The 19695-nt window shown below is 41.3% G+C and overlaps 1 protein-coding gene across 6 annotated transcripts in view; it reads right to left on the reverse strand.

Annotated features, from left to right (window-relative positions):
• FHIT (fragile histidine triad diadenosine triphosphatase) overlaps positions 1–19695 on the reverse strand; it is a 1358981-nt gene that overhangs the window by 934772 nt on the left and 404514 nt on the right. The window contains exon 1 of one of the 6 annotated variants that reach the window (XM_004419874.3): positions 3688–4005. The exons of the other annotated variants lie outside the window; for them this stretch is intronic. The gene's annotated coding sequence lies outside the window, so the exon portion shown is untranslated. Of the gene's footprint in view, positions 1–3687; positions 4006–19695 lie in introns of those variants that run through there. 6 annotated transcript variants of the gene reach the window in all.

The following is a 19695-nucleotide window of genomic DNA, read 5'->3' on the forward strand; positions in this document are numbered from 1 at the left end:
GATTTAAAGTATACAGGAGGATATGCCTAGGTTATATGCAAATACTACACCCGTTCTATGTAAGGGACTTGAGCATCCACGGATTTTAGTATCCGTAGGGGTCCTGGAACCAATCCCCTGCATATACTGAGGGGCAACTATACTGGCTTTGGAGGTCGTGCAGCCTGAATCAGCATCCACTCATTAGCTGAACAACAGGCTTGGGTCATCTTGTTTTGGGCTCTGAGCTTCTGTCTCTACTTGTAAAATAGGAATAATAAAAACAAGCAGCTTCTAAGGTCACGGTGCCGATTAAATTTTATGGAAAGCACTTAATAGGTGCTCAATAAAAAGTAGTTGATACTTTGATTGTTGTATTTTATTGCTGTTATTAATATGAAGGGAATATCAGCAAGGATGAGTCTCCTATAGATGACAGTCAAGAGATGTTAAGCTTCTACCAGGTGGCAATGACTGTGCTAGGTCCTGGGGACACAGATGCAAATAGGATAGACACAACCTGGACGTTCCGGAAGGTGATGGGCTAGCCTAGAGAAACTAAACGTCTGTGCTTTATCTGGCCTGCACATTGTTTATAAACGAAACAAAACATGTAGCGAACATTTTTAAATGGGGTGACTTCACACAAAAGTCCAGATTTCTGGTTTCTTTTTGAAAACATCAGAAAATCTGGAAGGAAGGAAGATCTCTCACCATAGTCCAAGCTGCTCCTCCAGAGCCCTCACAAGTCCCAAAACACAGCGCCAGCCTTCCGCCCGAGAGTGGCCCGCTGGCTTCTCTGATGAAGACAAAACTCCCTCTGGCTACACAAGATGAGGGGCCTGGGGGCATTCCGAGACACAAGGAAGCTGAAGACACAGACCTAGAGGACCAGAGCTGAAGCGAGGAAGGAGAAAGGAGTCTTGGCACTCACTCTCTTTCACAGGGTTTATTTGTCTCTCAGCTAGCTCGCTTTGTTTGGCTGGACACAGAAAACCCTAGAGGGGAATTCTGATTTCAACTTGCTCTTTGCACAGCTAATTATGTGGGGCTCCCAGAAGCTTGGAGAGAACAATGACTTCCCCAGCAGTTACAGTTGGACTCGCTTAGTTCCTTTACTTCACCCCAGGGTCAGAACCCACGGAAGGGGAGCTATTTGTTTTGGTCTTAAACCAAATCTGCCCTGAGACACAGACAGATGTTCCGACCTGAGACCAGGAAAGCCACTATTTCAATGCCTAGCATAATTCTCCCCGCTTGCCTTCCTTGGCAGCCTGCAGACCCCAAACATGCGTTTTCCCGGTTCAGACTGTTTACTTCTCTCCCTTGCAAATAGAACGAATGTTCAAAAAAACCGATTATATGCCCCAGAATTGCATCCCTCCTCTGAAGTGAGACATTTCATGTTTCCTAGGCAGATAGGATAAACAAGTGGGGGAGCTAATTGGGATGGATCATGAAACAACCCAAGCTCATTTGTACACAACTTGCTAATAAGTATCCACAATTTCATTCTAATAGGGATGTATGATAAGTCCCTTAAAAACAGGGAAACAGGAGAGAAAAATGTATGCTCCATAGTTGGGAACCCACAGAGTGGAACAACCTTCCAGCAGCCCCTATGAAAGAGACTGTTTCTACGTCCACTTAAAACTATTATCATCAGTGATACGTCCACTTAAACTATTATCACCTCATTTTAAAAGAATGAAATGATGTAGCTGCTGCTACAGGCTGCTTCTAGCCTTCCTGCATCTGAGTACATTTTCACTCTTGCCTGTTCCAGTAGAGATTCATTTGGATTTCTTGTCAATTAGATAAATCCCTCAAGGACAAGGTAAGGCCCATTTTCTGATTAAACTTATACTCAAATTTATTTATTCATCCAATTATGCAATACATATGTATCGAGTACCTCCTAAGAGCCAGGCTGTGTGCTAGGTGCTGGAGATAGCAGGGTAAGTCAAAACAAAGATAGGCCCTGCCTTCAAGGAATCCAGGGGGAGGCAGATATTAATCAAAAGACCTCACCAATATAAAACCGACCCTCTGAAAAGCATCTAAGGAGAGGTATTTGGTACCAGGAGGATCTATAACGAAGTAGTAGTCTAGTTAGGGGATGTAGAGTCAAAGAAATTATCTCAGAAGAAATAACACTGAGCTGAGATTTATTGGCTGTGGGTACCAGATGTGCAAAGGCCCTGTAGTGAGACTGAGCAGAGTGAATATAGGATAAATAAAGGCCAGGGTGACTGGAGTAGAGAATCCACGGGACAGAGTGATGAGGAAGAGTGTTTGTGGGGACTGAAAATTAATAAAGGGAAATCTCACTTAAAATGGAGTCAGGAGGCCAGCAGGGGGAGCTCTCAGGCAGTACCATTCAAGGTCAATTACAGGAAAGATTGTCAATTACAGGCCCCAACAGAAGAAAGTCCTCAACAGGAAGAATCCTCATTTACAGACCCCAATAGGAAGGAATGTACATTGCATCCCAAACAGAAATCCACTACCCCAGCAACTCAGCCAATGAAAAATCATCACCACCCTGAACGCTTGCTTTTCTCCAGTGCACTTTCATTCAAAACAACCCCTCCCAATTTCCTCCTTTTTCCCTGTAAAATAACGTTCCTCTCCTTTGATTGTTGGACTTACCTATGGCTTTTGCTATAGCTTACTTGCTCCAAATTGCAATTCTTTGCTGTTCCCAAATAAACTCATTTTGCTGGTAAAATAACTGGCTGTTTTACGTTTTTAGGTTAACAGGACCATGCAAGGCCTTATGCGTCACTTCAAGGATTTTGAGCAATGGGAAGCCCTTTTGAAGTTTTTAAATAGGGTGCAGTGATAGTAGCTGATATGATCATATTTATACTTTGAGAAAAATAGATTTGGGTAGAGGGGATGCAGAGTGGGTCCAGGTAGGCCAGATAGTCTAGACCTCCTAGACTACAGAAGTGGATGGCACGATGCTAAAGGTGATGGAGTGAAGGTGACACATTCTAACAGTATTTGCTGTGGGACCAACCCAATGTGCCAGAGGCATCTCGGTGGCCCAAGACAGTACTAACTGTAATTCCTGGCTCTGTGAGGCTGAGTAAAGACATTTAGAAAGACCAAACCAAACCGGACCTGAGCATATGCATACTCCCTCATCCCCAGCAGCAGGTCACCGCTATGTGCTCTGAGTCATCACAGCTCTGTATCGGAATTTACAAATTCTGAGAAAGACTCTACAGGAAAACCAATTAAATAGGCAGGGAAGAAAACGTTCACCATTGAGCACTGAAAAGAAAGATGATAACAAGCAGGTCTCAGTGGAAGGTGGTGAAATGTTGAAATTTCCATTCTTGGGTCATTAGCACTGCTGCTGATTTAAAAAAATATTTTTTGGTTAATCAAAACTGTGAGTCAATCAACTTTTCCACAATGACAGCTTCTGTGGTCATAAATCTTTGCTATCGCCTGCGGCTGACATGGCCTCCGTCCACGGGAGAGTAAGCAGCAAAAAAATGTTTCTCTTTATTTCCCCCAAAGGGAGTTAAGCAATGAGTAATAAAAGGATATAAATTATTCACAATGCTTTCCAGAAGTTTATGATTCAAGGTTTGGGAGAAATAATGGAAGGCGGGGAAATGAGAAACAGAATCCCGAATGAACAAATTTCTTTTGAAAATGAAAGGATGAGTTTCTGAGATAAACCCAACTCACCACACCCAGGGCTTCAGAATTAACAGCAGCGGCCTCTGGTTCTTCCACAAAATGGTTCGTTCGTTCCTTATACGTGTTTGCACAATCACTATTAACCTGTGGTCACCTGAGGAGAGCTCAGTTTCTTTGGACTTTTGTGAAAATGCAGAGAGGGAGAGAGTTGGAGAGCAAGGTTAGGGAGAGGTTAAGTCTAGCTGCTTAAGAAAATACTGAGGGAATGTGAGAAGAGGAAGAGCGGGGACAACAGTGTGTCAGCTGGTAGAGGAGAGAGAACAGTTTCTGTTTTGGTTTTACTTTTAGGGGATAAGAAGGAGACATCAGTGTAATGAAAGATACGGAAGTGGGTAGGAGCAGAAGGGCTGTTTGATTGTTTATAAATGTGGCCTGGATTAGATACATGGCTCTCCTTCATAGTTTCTAAGAAATAAAAGCAAAGGACTTCAGCAATTTTGAAACTTGGTTCTCTTGCTGAACTGGGGTTCCTTGACTGTAAATTCTCCAAGACTAAATCACGTGCATCCACACTTTATAAAGGCTGGAAACACATCTATTGAAGCCACCAGATGCAGGCGCTGTACCAGGCACCATTAATGGTAGAAAGAATTGAAAAACCCTTCATGATCCAGCCTTGGCTTACCCTCTTGGTTCTATCTCCTGCTAGTTCTCCTTCAAAACCAAGATCACAGCCATTGTATTCCTGAAATTCACAAGACCACGTTCTGCTTCCCGTCTGTGAATATGAACATGTAGCTTTCTACACTGAATGCTCTTCGTCACTCATCCCCCTGTGGCACTGCCTCGCCACCTTCACCTGGTTAATTCCCACCACTCTTCACATCTCAGTTTAGATGTCACTTCCTCAGAACACCATCCAGAATTCCTAACTGAGTCAGGTGCCCCTACTCTGGGCTCTCACCAGGCTTATTTCAACTAAATGTAGGTAGCATCAGAATATCATTAGATGGTGTGCAAGCTTTTTGATGGCAGGGACTAAGTCCTTGTCATTCTTGTATCCCCAGCCCCTAGTGCACCCCAAGGCACATACAAAATGCCCAATATATCTTTGCTGAATGAGTAGAGATATACAATATTTGATGTTCAACTTCAAGGAACTTTCAGTGTAGTTAGTGAAGATATAACCTTTTGAAATATAACACAGCACGAGGCATTATAAAACAAGTGCCTTATGTGTAACAAAGCAGGCATTCAGAGAAAGCAAAGATTACTTTTGGCTGGCGTGATAAGAGCAACAACAGCAACGACAATTCCATGAGTGTTTATGACACAAGCACTATGTTAGTTGTTGTCATAAACACTCCTGTAACATGAAAATATTGTCTCCACTAACAAATGAGGAACCCAAGGTTCAGAGAGGTTAAGTGATTTTTCAAAGTCACATAACTAGTAACCAGCAAAGCCAGGATTTGAATTTTGAATACAAGATTTCAAAACACTGAGAATGGGAAGGTGGGTATCCTAGACAGAGTGAAAACATAGACAAATGTCCAAAGGCACTTTGGGGCAATGCATGTCCTGGGGACCAAAAAAATAAAAAAAAGATTAAGTTGATGGAATGTAGGAATGCTGGGGACACCAATGCTAGGAAGTGAGTGACTAGATTGTCAGGGACCCCGCACATAAGGCTAAGGAACTTGTATCAGTTCATGGGCATCAAGGAGCCATTGGTAGCTTTAGAGTAGAGGAAACATGATCAGAGATGAGCCTTTGAAAGATTTATCAAGCAGTGGGACATAGACTGGACTGGGAGACAAGAGGAGAGTTTATAGAGAAGGAAACCAACTCAGAGCCTGGTGCAAAGGCACCAATTTCTGGGAATGGAGTGGAAAGGATGGATGTAATCCATACTGTGAGAGAAGAAACCAACAGCCTTTGATAACTGAGTTATTGTGGATCTGAAAGAGAAAGAAACTAAAAGTGACTTAAGAGTGTTAAGCCAAAATAACAGGGACACTAATGAGGAAGCCAGCCAGAAGAAGAAGTAACATAGACGGTACTGGTTTGAGGAGAAAGCTTTTAAACATGCTGAATAAGACACTGTCGGGAAAATCTCTAAGAAATAGTTGGAATTGTGGGACCAGAGAACCAGAGAACGATCAGTGCAAGAAATGCAACATTAGAGTCATTTGCCTAAAGGTGCAAATGGAAACCATAGAAAATGTGGATATATCTTCAAGGGCTAAGGAATACAAAAAGAGAGTTGGAAGGTGTGCAACAAATCTTAGTTAACACTCACATTTAGATGGCAGGAATATGAAGATTAACAAGTACTAAATAATTTAGATCTAAACGCTCAATATGAGCCAGACACTATGCCAGAAACTTTTTATGTTATTCTATGAGGGAGGTACTGTCTCTATCTTTTAAAAACTGAGGCTGAGAAGTAATGTATCTTGCCCAAGGCGTTACAACTAGTAAGTGACAGAGATGAAATCACAGCTATGTTTTTCTGACTCAGGGAGCATCTCACTCATGCCATGCTGCCTCCCTGTACAGGGCTGTGGTATGGAGGCCATTGGAGGGGAAGAATTCTCAGGAGTGGACAGGATGAACTCAGTCAAGGATAATAAAGACTGAGAAGAGGCCACTGACTATGGGGACTCACTTCTCAGAGATAATTGTAGCATAAGGCCTAAAATTAAACCCCAATATTAGGTGCTGCCTTGACATCTGGAGAAAACCAGGATGGCCTCCAATGGCCTAACCACAAGTTCCTCTTCCCACTCTGCTCCTGGGGATAAAGTCCCCTAGCCAAACAATTCTCCTTACCATGGGGACCAGGCACAGTTCCTGTTTATCCTCAGTAACTGTTTTCAGTTTCCTGTCAGCCCTTGGAATTATTCAAACAAGCCAATTACAACCTCTTGCAAGAACCAGGAGTCACCCCACCCTCTTGATACGACAAACCCTGCCTCACAGCCCCTGGTTGTTCACTCTGTTCCCAAGTGCAACCCCCTTGTGGCCTTGTGTGGTGTGCAGTGCCCTCCTCCCCTGGGCTGTGAATGTATGTGACTCATACACTGCTGTCAATCTCATCTGTCCAGTGTCAGTGTTGTGTGTTTGACCATCCCTATCACCCTAGGGTAGAATTCTCTCCCTTATCAACTGGGTGAATAGAAGGTAATTAAAACAACAGAGGACACCAAAGTGTTCACTATGGAAGTTACATAGGTGAAATGCTTCACTTTAATAATTATTGGCTTTACTTCAAGTAAAGAAATCTGATGAATGAATGACTACTTCTTCCCAACTTTATACAAGAGGAAACTGAGGGGCAGAGAGGTTAGAGGGCTACTTGGGGTTACACAGTAGTCAACTCTGCTTTCACTTTAATGATGTATTCTTCTCCAAAATTATCTTGACAAGCTCCTGTCCAGATACTGCATAAGAATCACGTATATCCAGAATTTACAGAAAGCGATTGCAAGTGATAAGAAAAAGACAAAAAGCCCAACAGAAAAATGGGCAAAAGATATGAACAGGTAATTCCAAAAGAATAAATGGAATTCGCCCATAATGGGAAAATGTTCAACCTCATTATTAATCAAAGAAATTCAAACAAAAATCACAATGAACCATTTCTTTGTATCTTTCAAGCTGACAGAGATTAAGAATATTTACACTAGCCCATGTTGGTGATGTTATAAGGAATTGAAAACTCTCATATGCAGATGGGATGAATAGAAATTAGTACCTGTTTGAAAGGCAGGGCAGCAACTTTTATAAAATTTTTGTTATATTTTACACAACAATTTTATTTGCAGGATTATATCTCAAGTAAACAACTTGTCAAGTCCATAAAGATATATGCATGAGGATGTTTGTTCTATTGTTCTTTGTAATATTGGAAAACAAGAAACAATCTTAACGTCCATCGAAAGGAGATTGGCTAAATAAATATAGCATACCTATAAAAGGAAATACTATGCAGTCTTTCAAAATGATGATGTAGATGCATATTTATCTGCATAGAAAGATGCTATTAGCTAAAAAAAAAACTAGGTTACAAAACTGCATGTGGAATATTATACAAAAATATGTTTCTATAAACATGCATACTGAAATGGAAACATTTGGAAAGAAATTTACAAAATTTAAATATCTCTGAGTATTTAAATTTCAAGTGAGACTTACTCTCTTCTTTAGTTTATCCCAAAGGCACACATTAATAATCAAGGAAAAAAGGGGAGGGGTGGTGGTTTCACTTTGGGGAAAAAAATACATGAAGCAATGAATATTTTCCTTCAAAAGGAAAGCGTATACTTCAGGAAGAAATTACACAAATTATACAACCTGCTTTGATTTTGTACTTATATTTGCTTCCCAACAGATAAATGTGAAATCCTGGAAAGAAGGGAATCAGCCATGCACTGAATTTCTCATAGGAACTACACTAAACTGAGGCTTTTGTGCCCCTACTGGGAGGCTTGGATAAAGAGTGGAAACCGGAAGGCGCCTGGGTTCACCAGGTGCTGGCCAGCCCCTCTCTGATTGAAAAGGACACCTTATGGTGACCAGTGAGACTCTCACTCCAGCTTTTCAACAATGGCTAATTTTTTGCCTTTGACTTTGCCAACTATTCAAACCTACGTCAGATAAATTCCACTCTTGGAGCTTTCAGCTCCTGACGGCAAATACTGCTGGTTCAAAACCCCATTTGTACCTGTTTCCTGTTAGAAAGCTTTGTGTAAGGCACGTGTGACCTATGAAATATATTTCTCAAAAGTTAACTCTCTGAGAAATCAGTTACTGATTTATCTCCCAATTCTATCACCCAGAAGAGGGCAAGAGGTGACAAAGTAGAGCCCACAGAGAGTTTAAGTCAGTAAGACAGACACTTAATTACCTATTCTGAAAAATTACAAACCCTACTATGTCATTTTAGAAATTTCAAAATAGAGATCTCAATGTATCCTGTTAAGGGCCTGTCATGCTCCCAATAATATTACTTGTGACAGCTCTAAGAGATGCAATATGTATTGGCCTCCCAGGTCTTTAAGAATGCACAACTTAATCCATCTGCAAGTAGTTGTCTTGTTGGCCCCAGGGTTCTTTATATTAGAACGAATTCAGACACAAACTCTGGGATAGTTCTGGAATATTATACGAGGTGAATTACAGGCAGTCACACAACCTAGCACTGTCCTTTAAAGCGTTTTTATGAGGCAGGGCCAGAGGCTGGCGAACCTCTCCTTCACCACAGAGGAAATCCAGGCTAAAAAGGAAAATAAGAAGTTTACGAACTATTTAAAAAATAAAGCTGCAGTGTTAGGGAGTTATGGATTAAGTTCCGATCCATTAATCCTTTTATTCCCTGACTTAGAGCTGGCTGAAGAGGTGCGGCCCTCTGGTGGGTGACAGAAACACTCCGGTGCAGAACACACAGGAAAAGGGAGAGAAATGGCTGGCAGAGGGAGGGGCAGACCCACTCGTTCAAAGGTTAATTTATACAGGAATCTGGAATTCAATAATCTCACATCCCCCAGGTAAGGGAAAGATCCACTCCCCAATTTCATTTGGGAGTCCTATTACATTAAGCAATATTCTGTTTGGCCAGACATGCCATTCTTCTCTTGAAGGAAATTAATTTCTTGCTTCTTCCAGCTAATATAATCCCAATTCAGTGCTTAAAGTTTTCTTAGGGCACTCCTAGATGAAATAAACTCTAAAGTACTTCTTGTGGGAACTCACAAGATACGGATGGAAACAATAGAGGAAAGGCAAGTTGAAGAGGGCAAGGCCCGGAAATGAGGTGTTGACCTGCCCCTCATAAGCCACACGTGTGATCCGCTAAGAGCGTTCTATATTCTCAACTCTTCGCTGAGTAGGGCTGTCTTATGATTTCCATATGAAATTTATTTTTAAGCATGTAAGGTCTCTGAACAGGATAAATAAAAGATTACAAGGAAAAGCAACACAGTGATTTCTGGTTGTTTAAAAGGCAACTCAACAAGCCTTCTTCAGCAAAAGGAGAAGGTCAGGATCAATAAAAGGGCCTTTCCTTCGGAAGGAGATCTGTTTTCAATTTAACACAAATAAATCCTGATGGTGAGCCTTCTGAAGACCAGGGAAACATCAACTATACAAGGACTCTGGCCTTGCCAGGAAAATAGAACTTCTCCGTTTGAAATTCCCCAATAACATCAAAACAAAAGCTCACCCACTCTGCCCCTTCCACAGCCCTCTGCCTGATGGGCAAAGGCTAGTTACCCTGAAAAATAGAAACAAGTCCTTATACATAAAAATGTTACTATTCAGATGCAATTTTACTCTATAAGTGGCTTTTCGGAGACATCATCTTAAGCGTGATGTTAACAGGGGGAATCCCAGGTATAAGGAGAGTCTGGTTTGGAAAATACTGCAGGATCCTGAGCATCTATGAGGACAAAACACCTACTCTTGAAGGTATCCTGGTCAAACTCATCATTTCCTGCTCTTCTAATAGGCCCAGTTGCCTTTGTAAAGTACTGGCCTGACTACGGTGAAGAGACGCTTTTACTATCTTTTGGGAGATATACAATGAATGGCATGTTTTCTCAGCCTTATTTTCTTTCACAAATCTGAATGCTTGCTGCAACGGTAGGGTTGTTCTGAACATCTATCCCTTCAACACACACATACACACACCACATACACCACACACACACACCATACACACACCATACATACACCACACACATACACCACATAGACACACTTTTAATTAATGAATTCATAAACCTGACAGTCACCCATTGCTACAACCTTACTTATGCCCAATTCCTAGCTCTTACTATCTATACCTTCTCCCCTTTTTCCTTCCTCGCAAGAAAGCATATCAGATTGCAAGGTTGCAAGGAAGTAAGAATCTTAACCTCAAATCTGCTCTCTTTTATAAGAGAAAAATAAGTCATCTGCATCTTTAAACAATTTAAACATTATTAGAGAAAAACTACTGGGGCCGTATCTCACAAACCATCACTACCCACCAGTGGGATTCAGCATCAAAGTTGGTCTCCTGCCTGGAATGACCTCACCACCACCACCAACATGCTTCGTCAACTATATAAATCCTACCAGTATCTCAATGTCCATCTACTCTATAGATGAAAACCCTTCAACCTGCCCTCTCTGAACTCTACCAGAGCTCACAAACTCAAGTTTTCCAGGAGCCGGGGGCCTTATTTGCAGGATGCAAGCCAAATTTCAGACATATGCATTCACTACTGATCAGTGGGGACATGGCCACTGGAGAACACAGGCCCCACCTGAAGGGGGCAGCAGCGAGTCAGCCCCACCCCATTGCTGCCAGGCTGGAATGCAGGCCCACTGGGACCAGATATTCCAGTGTTTTTAAGAGAAGCCAAAAATCTGCATTTTATATGAAATACCCCAATTTGAAATGTTGGCTCAATTAAGAAGGTTTAGATGACAACAACTCTGTGATCTGCATTGAACCCATGGAACCACTAATTTGCAACCTCTGGTCCCTACCAAATGTGAAGCTTATCAATAAATGACACACATGTTACAGTGGTGTGGTGTATGAGTGTGTTTTAGATCACTATTTAGTATGTCTCAGAGGGACGTATGTAAATTTATAGGTTAAATGTAACTTGAAAATAAAGCAGGGCTTTATCTAGTTGTCTTCAACTTTTCCTCATTTTAAGTTTCAAATAGTGTGTAAGGAGGGCCTGAGATATTTATATTTAGAAAAGAAGGACATTGGCCAAAAAATTAAGGAACACTAAGCCTCACAGTGAGGCCCAGAGGGCAGGGACCACACCCCTATCTATTTTATTCAGCACATATCGAGAGCACTAAGTATATAGGTTTGAAGGAATCTTTTACAGCACCAGACTCCTGAAAACCATTTCATGCATTAGAAATTTAATTTTGCCAGATTACACATATAGTACCAAGAAGTTTTCAAACTGTCAGCAAAGTATCCCATTCTTTGATCAGATCTTAGTAAAAGCTGCCTGCACCTAAATATTTTTACTTTATAATCTCAATAGTTCTAAATTCACCTAAAAGAGTAAAGAAAAGTGCCTGGCATAGAGAGTGCATTCAAAGCATATTAGTTAAACTTAACCAAAAAGAAATAAACAAAAGACAAAACTTCCACGCATCTTGTCTCTCTGTCGAGTCGAGAGAACCCTTGTGGCTTGGGCTTCTTTTATCAAAAGCATTCCCATACCATTTTGTTAGATAAACTTATTTGGTTTTCCTTGTGTAATGGGGTGAATATTGTACAAGGTTTCAATGCCTTTTTTTCCCAACTCAAATTGTCCCTCAGAGGCTCAAAGTGCTAACAAAGTGCTTCACTACATGGAAGCGCTGTCTACATTTGTCTGGCAAATATGACACCGACTGAAAACGTGAGGGGTGTGTAATTTGTCACAGGCACCATCGAGCTTCAGGCTGCTTCCACCAGAGAGCGAATTCAACTTTATAAAGAGAAGCGTGGACAGGAAAGCCTTCTAGCAAGATTCCCAATAACCAGAATATGGACATGAGAGCCAAAGACTAATAAAACATGGACTGGAGAGAGGGTATTGATGAAGCAGTAGCCTAAGGAGAGACGACGGAGGATTTGAGCATGTTTCTGTATTGAAGGGAAAGTGATGGGCACAGGGAAAAGAGGAAGATCTCTGTTATCACTTGTAATCCTAAAACAACTCTAAGGATTAGACTGCATCATCCTTGTTTCCACAGATGTGGAAATGGGCTCAGAAAGACCGAGTAAATAGTCCACAGTCTTACCCAGCCAGTGAGTGGCTTAACTGGAGTTTGGCCAGGTCTTTCTGGATCTAAAGCCCAAGCCTTGTTGGCACTACATAATGCCAACTGCTCACAAGTCACCCAGACAGTCAACTGCATTCAATTAGTGTGCTGTGAAACTACAGGTTGGGGAGAGGGTATTGTTCATTTTTTAGCTTGATTTTGTTAAAGACACAATAGACCAACCATAAAAAATAATCTACCAAGAGACAGAACATCAGCCCTGTTGCTAGTAATTGTATTTTATTCAAATATATTAAGCACTTATTAATATATTTGAGATCCCCCACATACCAGAGACATAGAAATTCAAATACATTCAAAATAAGCTGAAAAGTACCTTTTCTTTTCATTATTGCAGAAATGGAAAAATATTTTCATTGAAAAGAATGTTTGTTCATTGAATCACCAAATATTTATTGAGAAACCACCTGGGCCCGAAATTATTCTGGCCTCTGAGGATGACAGAGAGAACAAGACAGAGAAGGCCCATGCCTGGAAGAAACTTGCTTTGCTTTGTTTAGAGTCAGACTAAACAAAGCAAAGGAAGGAGAGAGGGAGGGGCCATTTATAGTTTGAGATAAATGCTGTGAAGTAAATATTGGGGCGCTCTGCTAAGAGAGTAAATGGAAGACATCCTTTAGATATGGAGGGCCTCCCTGAGGTGAGGATGTTTAAATGATAAGATTTAAATCATGAAAAGGAGTCAACCATGAAAGGGGTTGATGAAGAGTATTCCAGGCAGACGGATATGAGTATGCAAAGAGCCAGTGAGGATAATGAGCTTACTGTACTCTGGGAAGGGATAGTTGGCCACTGTGAGTGGGTGCAGCAAGCCAGGATCAGGGTGTATAGTATAAGCTGAGGGGGAGAGCTGGGTAGGAGCCAGTCAGACCATCATGGGTCTTGAACACCCCTAGCATGGTTTGGATTTTATTAGGCTCAATGGAAAGCTGTTGAATGATTTGGTCTTAAACAGGGGACCAATATGAACAGATTGGTGGTTTTATTTTAGCTGTTGTGTGAAGAATGGACGAGAAGAGGACTAGTGTGGAAGTGGGAGACTAGGCTTTGGGAGACAGCACTTGCATGTTCCACTGGATGCCTGCATTCACCCTCCAGATCTACCCTCCACTCTTTCCTATACTGTTGTCTACCTCAAGGGCCAGCTTATATAGATTGCAGCTGAGGGTTCTGTTACCTTCTGACTTCTAGTTGGGTTCAGCCAATGGGAAGGCCCAGTGGAAGATTAGGGGAAGGGAGGAGAGAGAAGTTGGAATGTTTATTCCATCAGCTCCCCACCATCCTTAGAGTTTATTACAGGCTGGTTGTATGCCTCAACCCAAGGCTGCCAGTCCTTTTAAACGGCCTCTCCCACCGCTCTCCCTCCGGGGCCCAGTACCCTTCCCTCCCTATGCATCTTCCCTCTTCTTTCCTTTTAGGCCTTGGGTACTACCAGAAAAGGCTGCTACTAGCCTCAGGGCACTGCACTTGGGGCCTTGTGCTTTGAAAATGATGCCTTTATTAAACTTTAGTCAAATTACCCAATTTGTGTATGCCATCTGTTTCCTGCTGGGTTCCTTATTGACACAGGAAGAGAGAGGCAAGATTTGATTTTGAAAAGTTCAGTTACTATGATCTTTGACTAATATTCTCTTCTGCTGATGCTTCGTGTTTATGATGTAACAGTCACCAACCCAAAAAGTTAGCAAGAAATCACCTCTTTACTTCTTTAGGAGAATGAACACCATAAATTGACCAAAGAGATAAAATGCCAAAATCACAGGCAAAACAAAATAAGAATTCATAGTCACCAACATTAGATTTCAGGCCAATTACCAAAAGCTCTTGCTTAAGTATTTAGATTATATTTCTCATTCAATTTTTCATTTATCTAATCAATGTTTATTGAGTGCCTACTAGTTGCAAGGCACTATTTTAGGTACTAGGATGGAGTAGAGACCAAATCAAAATCTCTACTCTCTTGGAGCTTATACTGTAGTGGAGAGTCAGAAAATAAACAAATCAACAATATCTTCCATGCTCATAAAAACCAGTTAAGGAGGATAGAGAGTGGGAGATTTATGTAAAAGAGAGAGAATATTACCTTTCTTAAAAGGTGATATTTGAGCAGAGACCTAAAGGAAGGGATGAAGCAAGCAATGACAATATCCAGAGGAAGTATGACCCAGGAGAGGAAACTACTAGAGGCTGAGGCGGGAGTTAGACACTTTTGAGTAACAGTGAGAGGCCAGTATGGCAGGAGCAGAGGAGGCGAGGACAGCTGGTAGTCTATGCAGTCAGGGAGACAGGCAGGACAAGCCATTAGCCTCTTGTAGTACTTTTGGCTTCTATTTTGGGACAAAAAGCCATTAGGATTTTGAGCAGAGTAGTGACAGGATATGACTTAGTATTAACAGGATCATTCTAGTTGCTGTGTTGCAAATAAGGTGGCAAAGATAGAAAGAGGGAAAACACTCAGGCAAAAGCCAAGGACAGAGATGCTGGTGACTTGGACCAGGATGGTAGCATTTATGTCTGATAAGCCTTTTAGATATCCAAGGGGAGATGAGTAGGCATTGGGTATACAGTCAAAGTCTGAAGTTGAGAGAAGAGGTCTGAACTGGAGATAGAGATTTGGAAAGCATCAGTACACAGCCCTGAGCCTGAATGAGACCATCTAGGGAAGGGAGGGAGAAGAAACAAGCGCTAGGATGGAACCCTTAGGCATTGTAGGTTGACAGGTCAGAAGGAGGAGGAGGAGCCAGCAAAGGAGACTGGAAAAGAGTGGGCAGTAGGATAGGAAGAAAAACCAGGGAGAGTGTGGTGTCCCCAAAGCCAACTGAAAAAAGTCTTTCAAGAACGAGGATGTAATCAACCCGTTATGTGTTGTTGATGGGTCAAGTGAGAATAGAACTAGGAGTAGAACAATGCATTTGGCAAAGAAGGGACCTCTGGTGACTCAGTGTTTTGAGAAGTAGTGGAGCTGAAAGTCTAACGGAGAGAACAGGTATAGACAACTCTTCTGATGTTCTTTGTTATTGATGGGGATCAAAGAAATGTTTAGTAGGTAGGGGGAGTTAAACAGGTTTTCTTTTTTTCTTTTTTATTAAATTTGGAGATATTATAGCATCTTTGAATGCCGCTGGGAATTATCTAGTAGAGAGAGGAACCCATACAATGCAGGAGAGAGCAGATAATTGCAGGAGCAAAAGGGGATGAGGTGCAGGGCACCACGAAGGCTGTGGGTGGGAGCAGAACATTTCATCTTCTGTAACAGAGCACATGGTCTAGTTGTAGACAGGTTGGTGAGAGTGTGTGGAAGCTTCCTCCTGACTGAGCCTTTCTCAGGAAAACAGGAAGTAAGGTGGCCCACATAGCATGAGAAGCAAGGAGGAGCCACTGGAGGTCCAAGGAGAGAAGAGAGTGTGAAACAGTCATCCAGGGCATGTGGGTGGAGTAGGGACAGGTAGGAAGATTTCTGGGCAGTGTGTTGGGCTCTAAACTGCCTTTAATGGGAATCCATAAATCCCATTAATGTTAATGAAAAACATTAATGTTAACCTAAGATAGAGAAAACAGTGAGATATTCTTATGAGGAAAATAGAGAAGATATGGCAATCTGAAGGTATAGGAAGAATTTCAAATGTTACATTTGGCGATGTTCTCCTAAAATTACCACCAGAGATACCCATTCCACCTGGGTGAGGAGAATGTGTAGGGGAGTCGTTGTGACTGAAAGCAAAGTCAACTAAAGGGAATGTGGGGATCCCCACTTTCCCCGACAGATGTGAGTGATTCAACATTCAAATATATGGAAATGATCTTTATTTTAGGTTCTTTCTTATTTAGCCTTTCATGTTCTGAGAAGGTGAAAAATAAATCTGAAACTCTACTTTTAAAAGCTTTCTTGTAAATTATTCTTGATATGTAAAAGCCCAGCTCCTACATATGACAAAAAAAGAAGAAAGAAAAAAAGACTAATGACCTTTGACATTAGAATTTAAAATGTCCTGCATGCAAATCCACTTTCCCCTCACTCTTTTGTAATGCAATAACCAGCGAGAATAAGAATTGCAAAAACGCCAAAAGAGCTACATGGAAATTATACAACAAAGTTAGTTGCACAGTGATACTGAGAAACGAATATGAAATGAATACAAGATAAGAGAGAGAGACAGAATCTGGTGCTATGTATGTATAAGTGAGTGTGTGTGTGTGCGCGCACATGCGTGTCTGAGGGAGAGCAAGATAAAAAATTATTTATTTGCTTTGTTCTCCCTGAGTGAAATTTAAAAAAATAGACACTGCTTTGGTCACATTTCAATAATGTGACACATGGTTCCATTTTAGTTCTAAATGACTTTTCACTAAATGACTTTTGAAATATTTACTTGTAAACATAAAGGAGACTTTTTGAATATCAGATTTAAAAAGATAACAAAATCAAGCAATTATCAAGATAGACTTTCCAATACTCTCTATACTATTTTCTTCCAATTATTATTTCATACATTCCTGGGCACCACAGAGATCCAGTTCTACAGAGGTTTCTCTCTAGGCTTCAGTTAAACACTTGAACTGTGACAATGAAAGTAAGGTAGACTGTTTCGTGCCCTATAACCAGAACATATTAAATAATGCAAACAAGTTTTGAAAAATCATTTGGCCCATATGATATATCAGCTGCACAAACATTTACTAATGCCTGCTCCCTCCACTCACCCCTCATCCTCATTTTCCTTTTTGTGCCAGCCCCAGCCACATAACAAAAGAAAGAGAAGTTTTTCTACTTGGGCCATGAGAAGATAGAAAAGAAAAGCCAATGTCTAACAAATTTCTCCTTACCTTTCTACTGGCTTCCATCAAATCTAAGATAATTTCGTATAGATCCTGGGCTCACATATCCAAAGAGAATTCAGTGATTAATTGAAAGGGCAGTCCAACCAAGGGTAGACACCTCTACATGTGTATGGTGAGCAGTTTGGTGGGGTTCAAAGAGTAAATGATATGGCATCAAAACATCTGGTGTGGATGATACCACCACTTGCCTAGTCAATATCTATTCTCCCTTTCTTGGTTACTGATTTTTGTTATTTTGGAGTGGCCTAGATAAAAATACTCAGCTTCAGAATTGCTTGCATTTAAGAGTGATCAAAAGGACATTAATTGATCAATAAGATCCATAAGAAGTTGCTTCCAGGAAAGTCTGTTGAAAAGGGAAGACTCAGATGACATAAACAGTTCGTGAGCTTTTCCCTTCTGCCCATTGTCCTTCCCTCTTTCTTACACCTGTGATGGCCACAGATGGAGCAACCAGTTTGTAAGCATGAGGACAGAAGTCCCATGGCTAGGCATGACCGAGAAGAAGAAAGAAGGAGTTAGGTCCTGATGGTACTCTGACTTTGTTGAAGCACTCTGGGAAAATAACGCCTTTTTGGTCAAGCCACTTGTGATGGTTAAATTTATACGGCAACTTGTCTTGGCCATAGTACCTAGATATTTGGTCAAACATGTCTGGATGTTGCTGTGAAGGTATTTTTTTAGGTGAGATTAACCTTTAAATCAGTAGACATAACCATTATCCTCCATAGTGTAGGCTGGTCTCATCCAATCACTTGAAGGCCTTAAGAAAAAAACTGACCTCCCCTGAAGAAGAAGGAATTCTGTTCAGACTACCCTCAGACATGAGCTGAAATATTAACTCTTCTGTGGGTCTCCAGCCTGCCAGCCTACCCTGCAGATTTTGGACTCAGAGTCTCCACAATAGTATTAGCCAATTCCTTAAAATAAATCAATCTCTTTTTCCTATATATATATTTTTATATATACACAAACACACACATATGTGTATATATATGATATACTTATATGTATATTTATATACATATTTATATAAAAAGGAGACATCTCCCCTGTTGGTTCTGTTTCTCTGGAGAACCCTGACTACTACACCACTAAACCGAGTGTCCGTTCACTGCAGCTGAGTGCAACCCTCTCTGACACAACTGAGATCTACCACTTCCTGAGCTGTGTAACTTCGTACACGCTTTTGTGACCCTCAGCCTCCAGATCCGTGGAATGGGAATATGAGTGATACTGACTCCATGGGCTGGTCATCAGAGCTGCAGGAGACGACATGTGTAAAAGTGCCGTATAAGTTGTAAAACCCGATAGAAATGTTAGGAAGCATTGTCATGACAGGCTCACTGTGCCAATTCACGACCGTAATTCTTTTTCATTCATGGTCGCATCCATTTAAAATAATAATTACCTTTAAATCTGACCATTAAAAAGTCATTATATTAGGGGCCGGCCCGGTGGCGCAAGCGGTTAAGTGCGCGCGCTCCGCTGCGGCGGCCCGGGGTTCGCTGGTTCGGATCCCGGGCGCACACCGACGCACTGCTTGGCAAGCCATGCTGTGGCGGCGTCCCATATAAAGTGGAGGAAGATGGGCACAGATGTTAGCCCAGGGCCGTCTTCCTCAGCAAAAAAAAAAAAAAAAAAAAGGAGGATTGGCGGATGTTAGCACAGGGCTGATCTCCTCACCAAAAAAAAAAAAAAAGTCATTATATTATATGTCAATTATATCTCAATAAAGCTGGTGAAAACGTCATTATAGAACATTTGGGAAAAGCACAAGGAAGAAAACATCCAACCATTCCCACCCCATAGCTACTGTTACCTACTAATAACTAGCATTTCTTGAATTCATATTATATACCAGGCAATGTGTGAAGCACTTTAACGCATTATCTCCACCTTATGGAGGTAGGTACTATTTTGCTGCCCATGTTGTAGATGACAAAACTAAGGATTAGAGTGAGTAAATAACTCGTCCCAGGACATATAGCTAGTCAGTGGCAAAACCAGGATTCAAACCCAGGTCTGAGTAATGCCAAAGCCCATGTGCTTAACCACTAAGTTATACGGCAGGTGGTGGGCTGTATTCTTCAATAATCTATTTGCTAACACAGACGTGGAATGTGATTGGGTAACCCCTAAAACAGTAAAAACAGTATACGCACATTGCTCAGCATATAAACGAATCAAGATTCTTGTCTTACGGGGCAGCTAGCTGTCTTGCTCAGGATAGCATTTTAATTTGAAATAAAGCGGAAGACTCTTCCATATTAGCTACTCCTGCTAACACTGCCTTTTACTTCAGATAAAGATATCCCTTCTGTCAGGCACCTTGAAGTTTATCTGCAGAAGGCTGGGTTTATC

This window comes from Ceratotherium simum, chromosome 5 (assembly GCF_057802395.1).
Source record: "Ceratotherium simum simum isolate JZ-2026a chromosome 5, ASM5780239v1, whole genome shotgun sequence".
Taxonomy (NCBI): domain Eukaryota; kingdom Metazoa; phylum Chordata; class Mammalia; order Perissodactyla; family Rhinocerotidae; genus Ceratotherium; species Ceratotherium simum.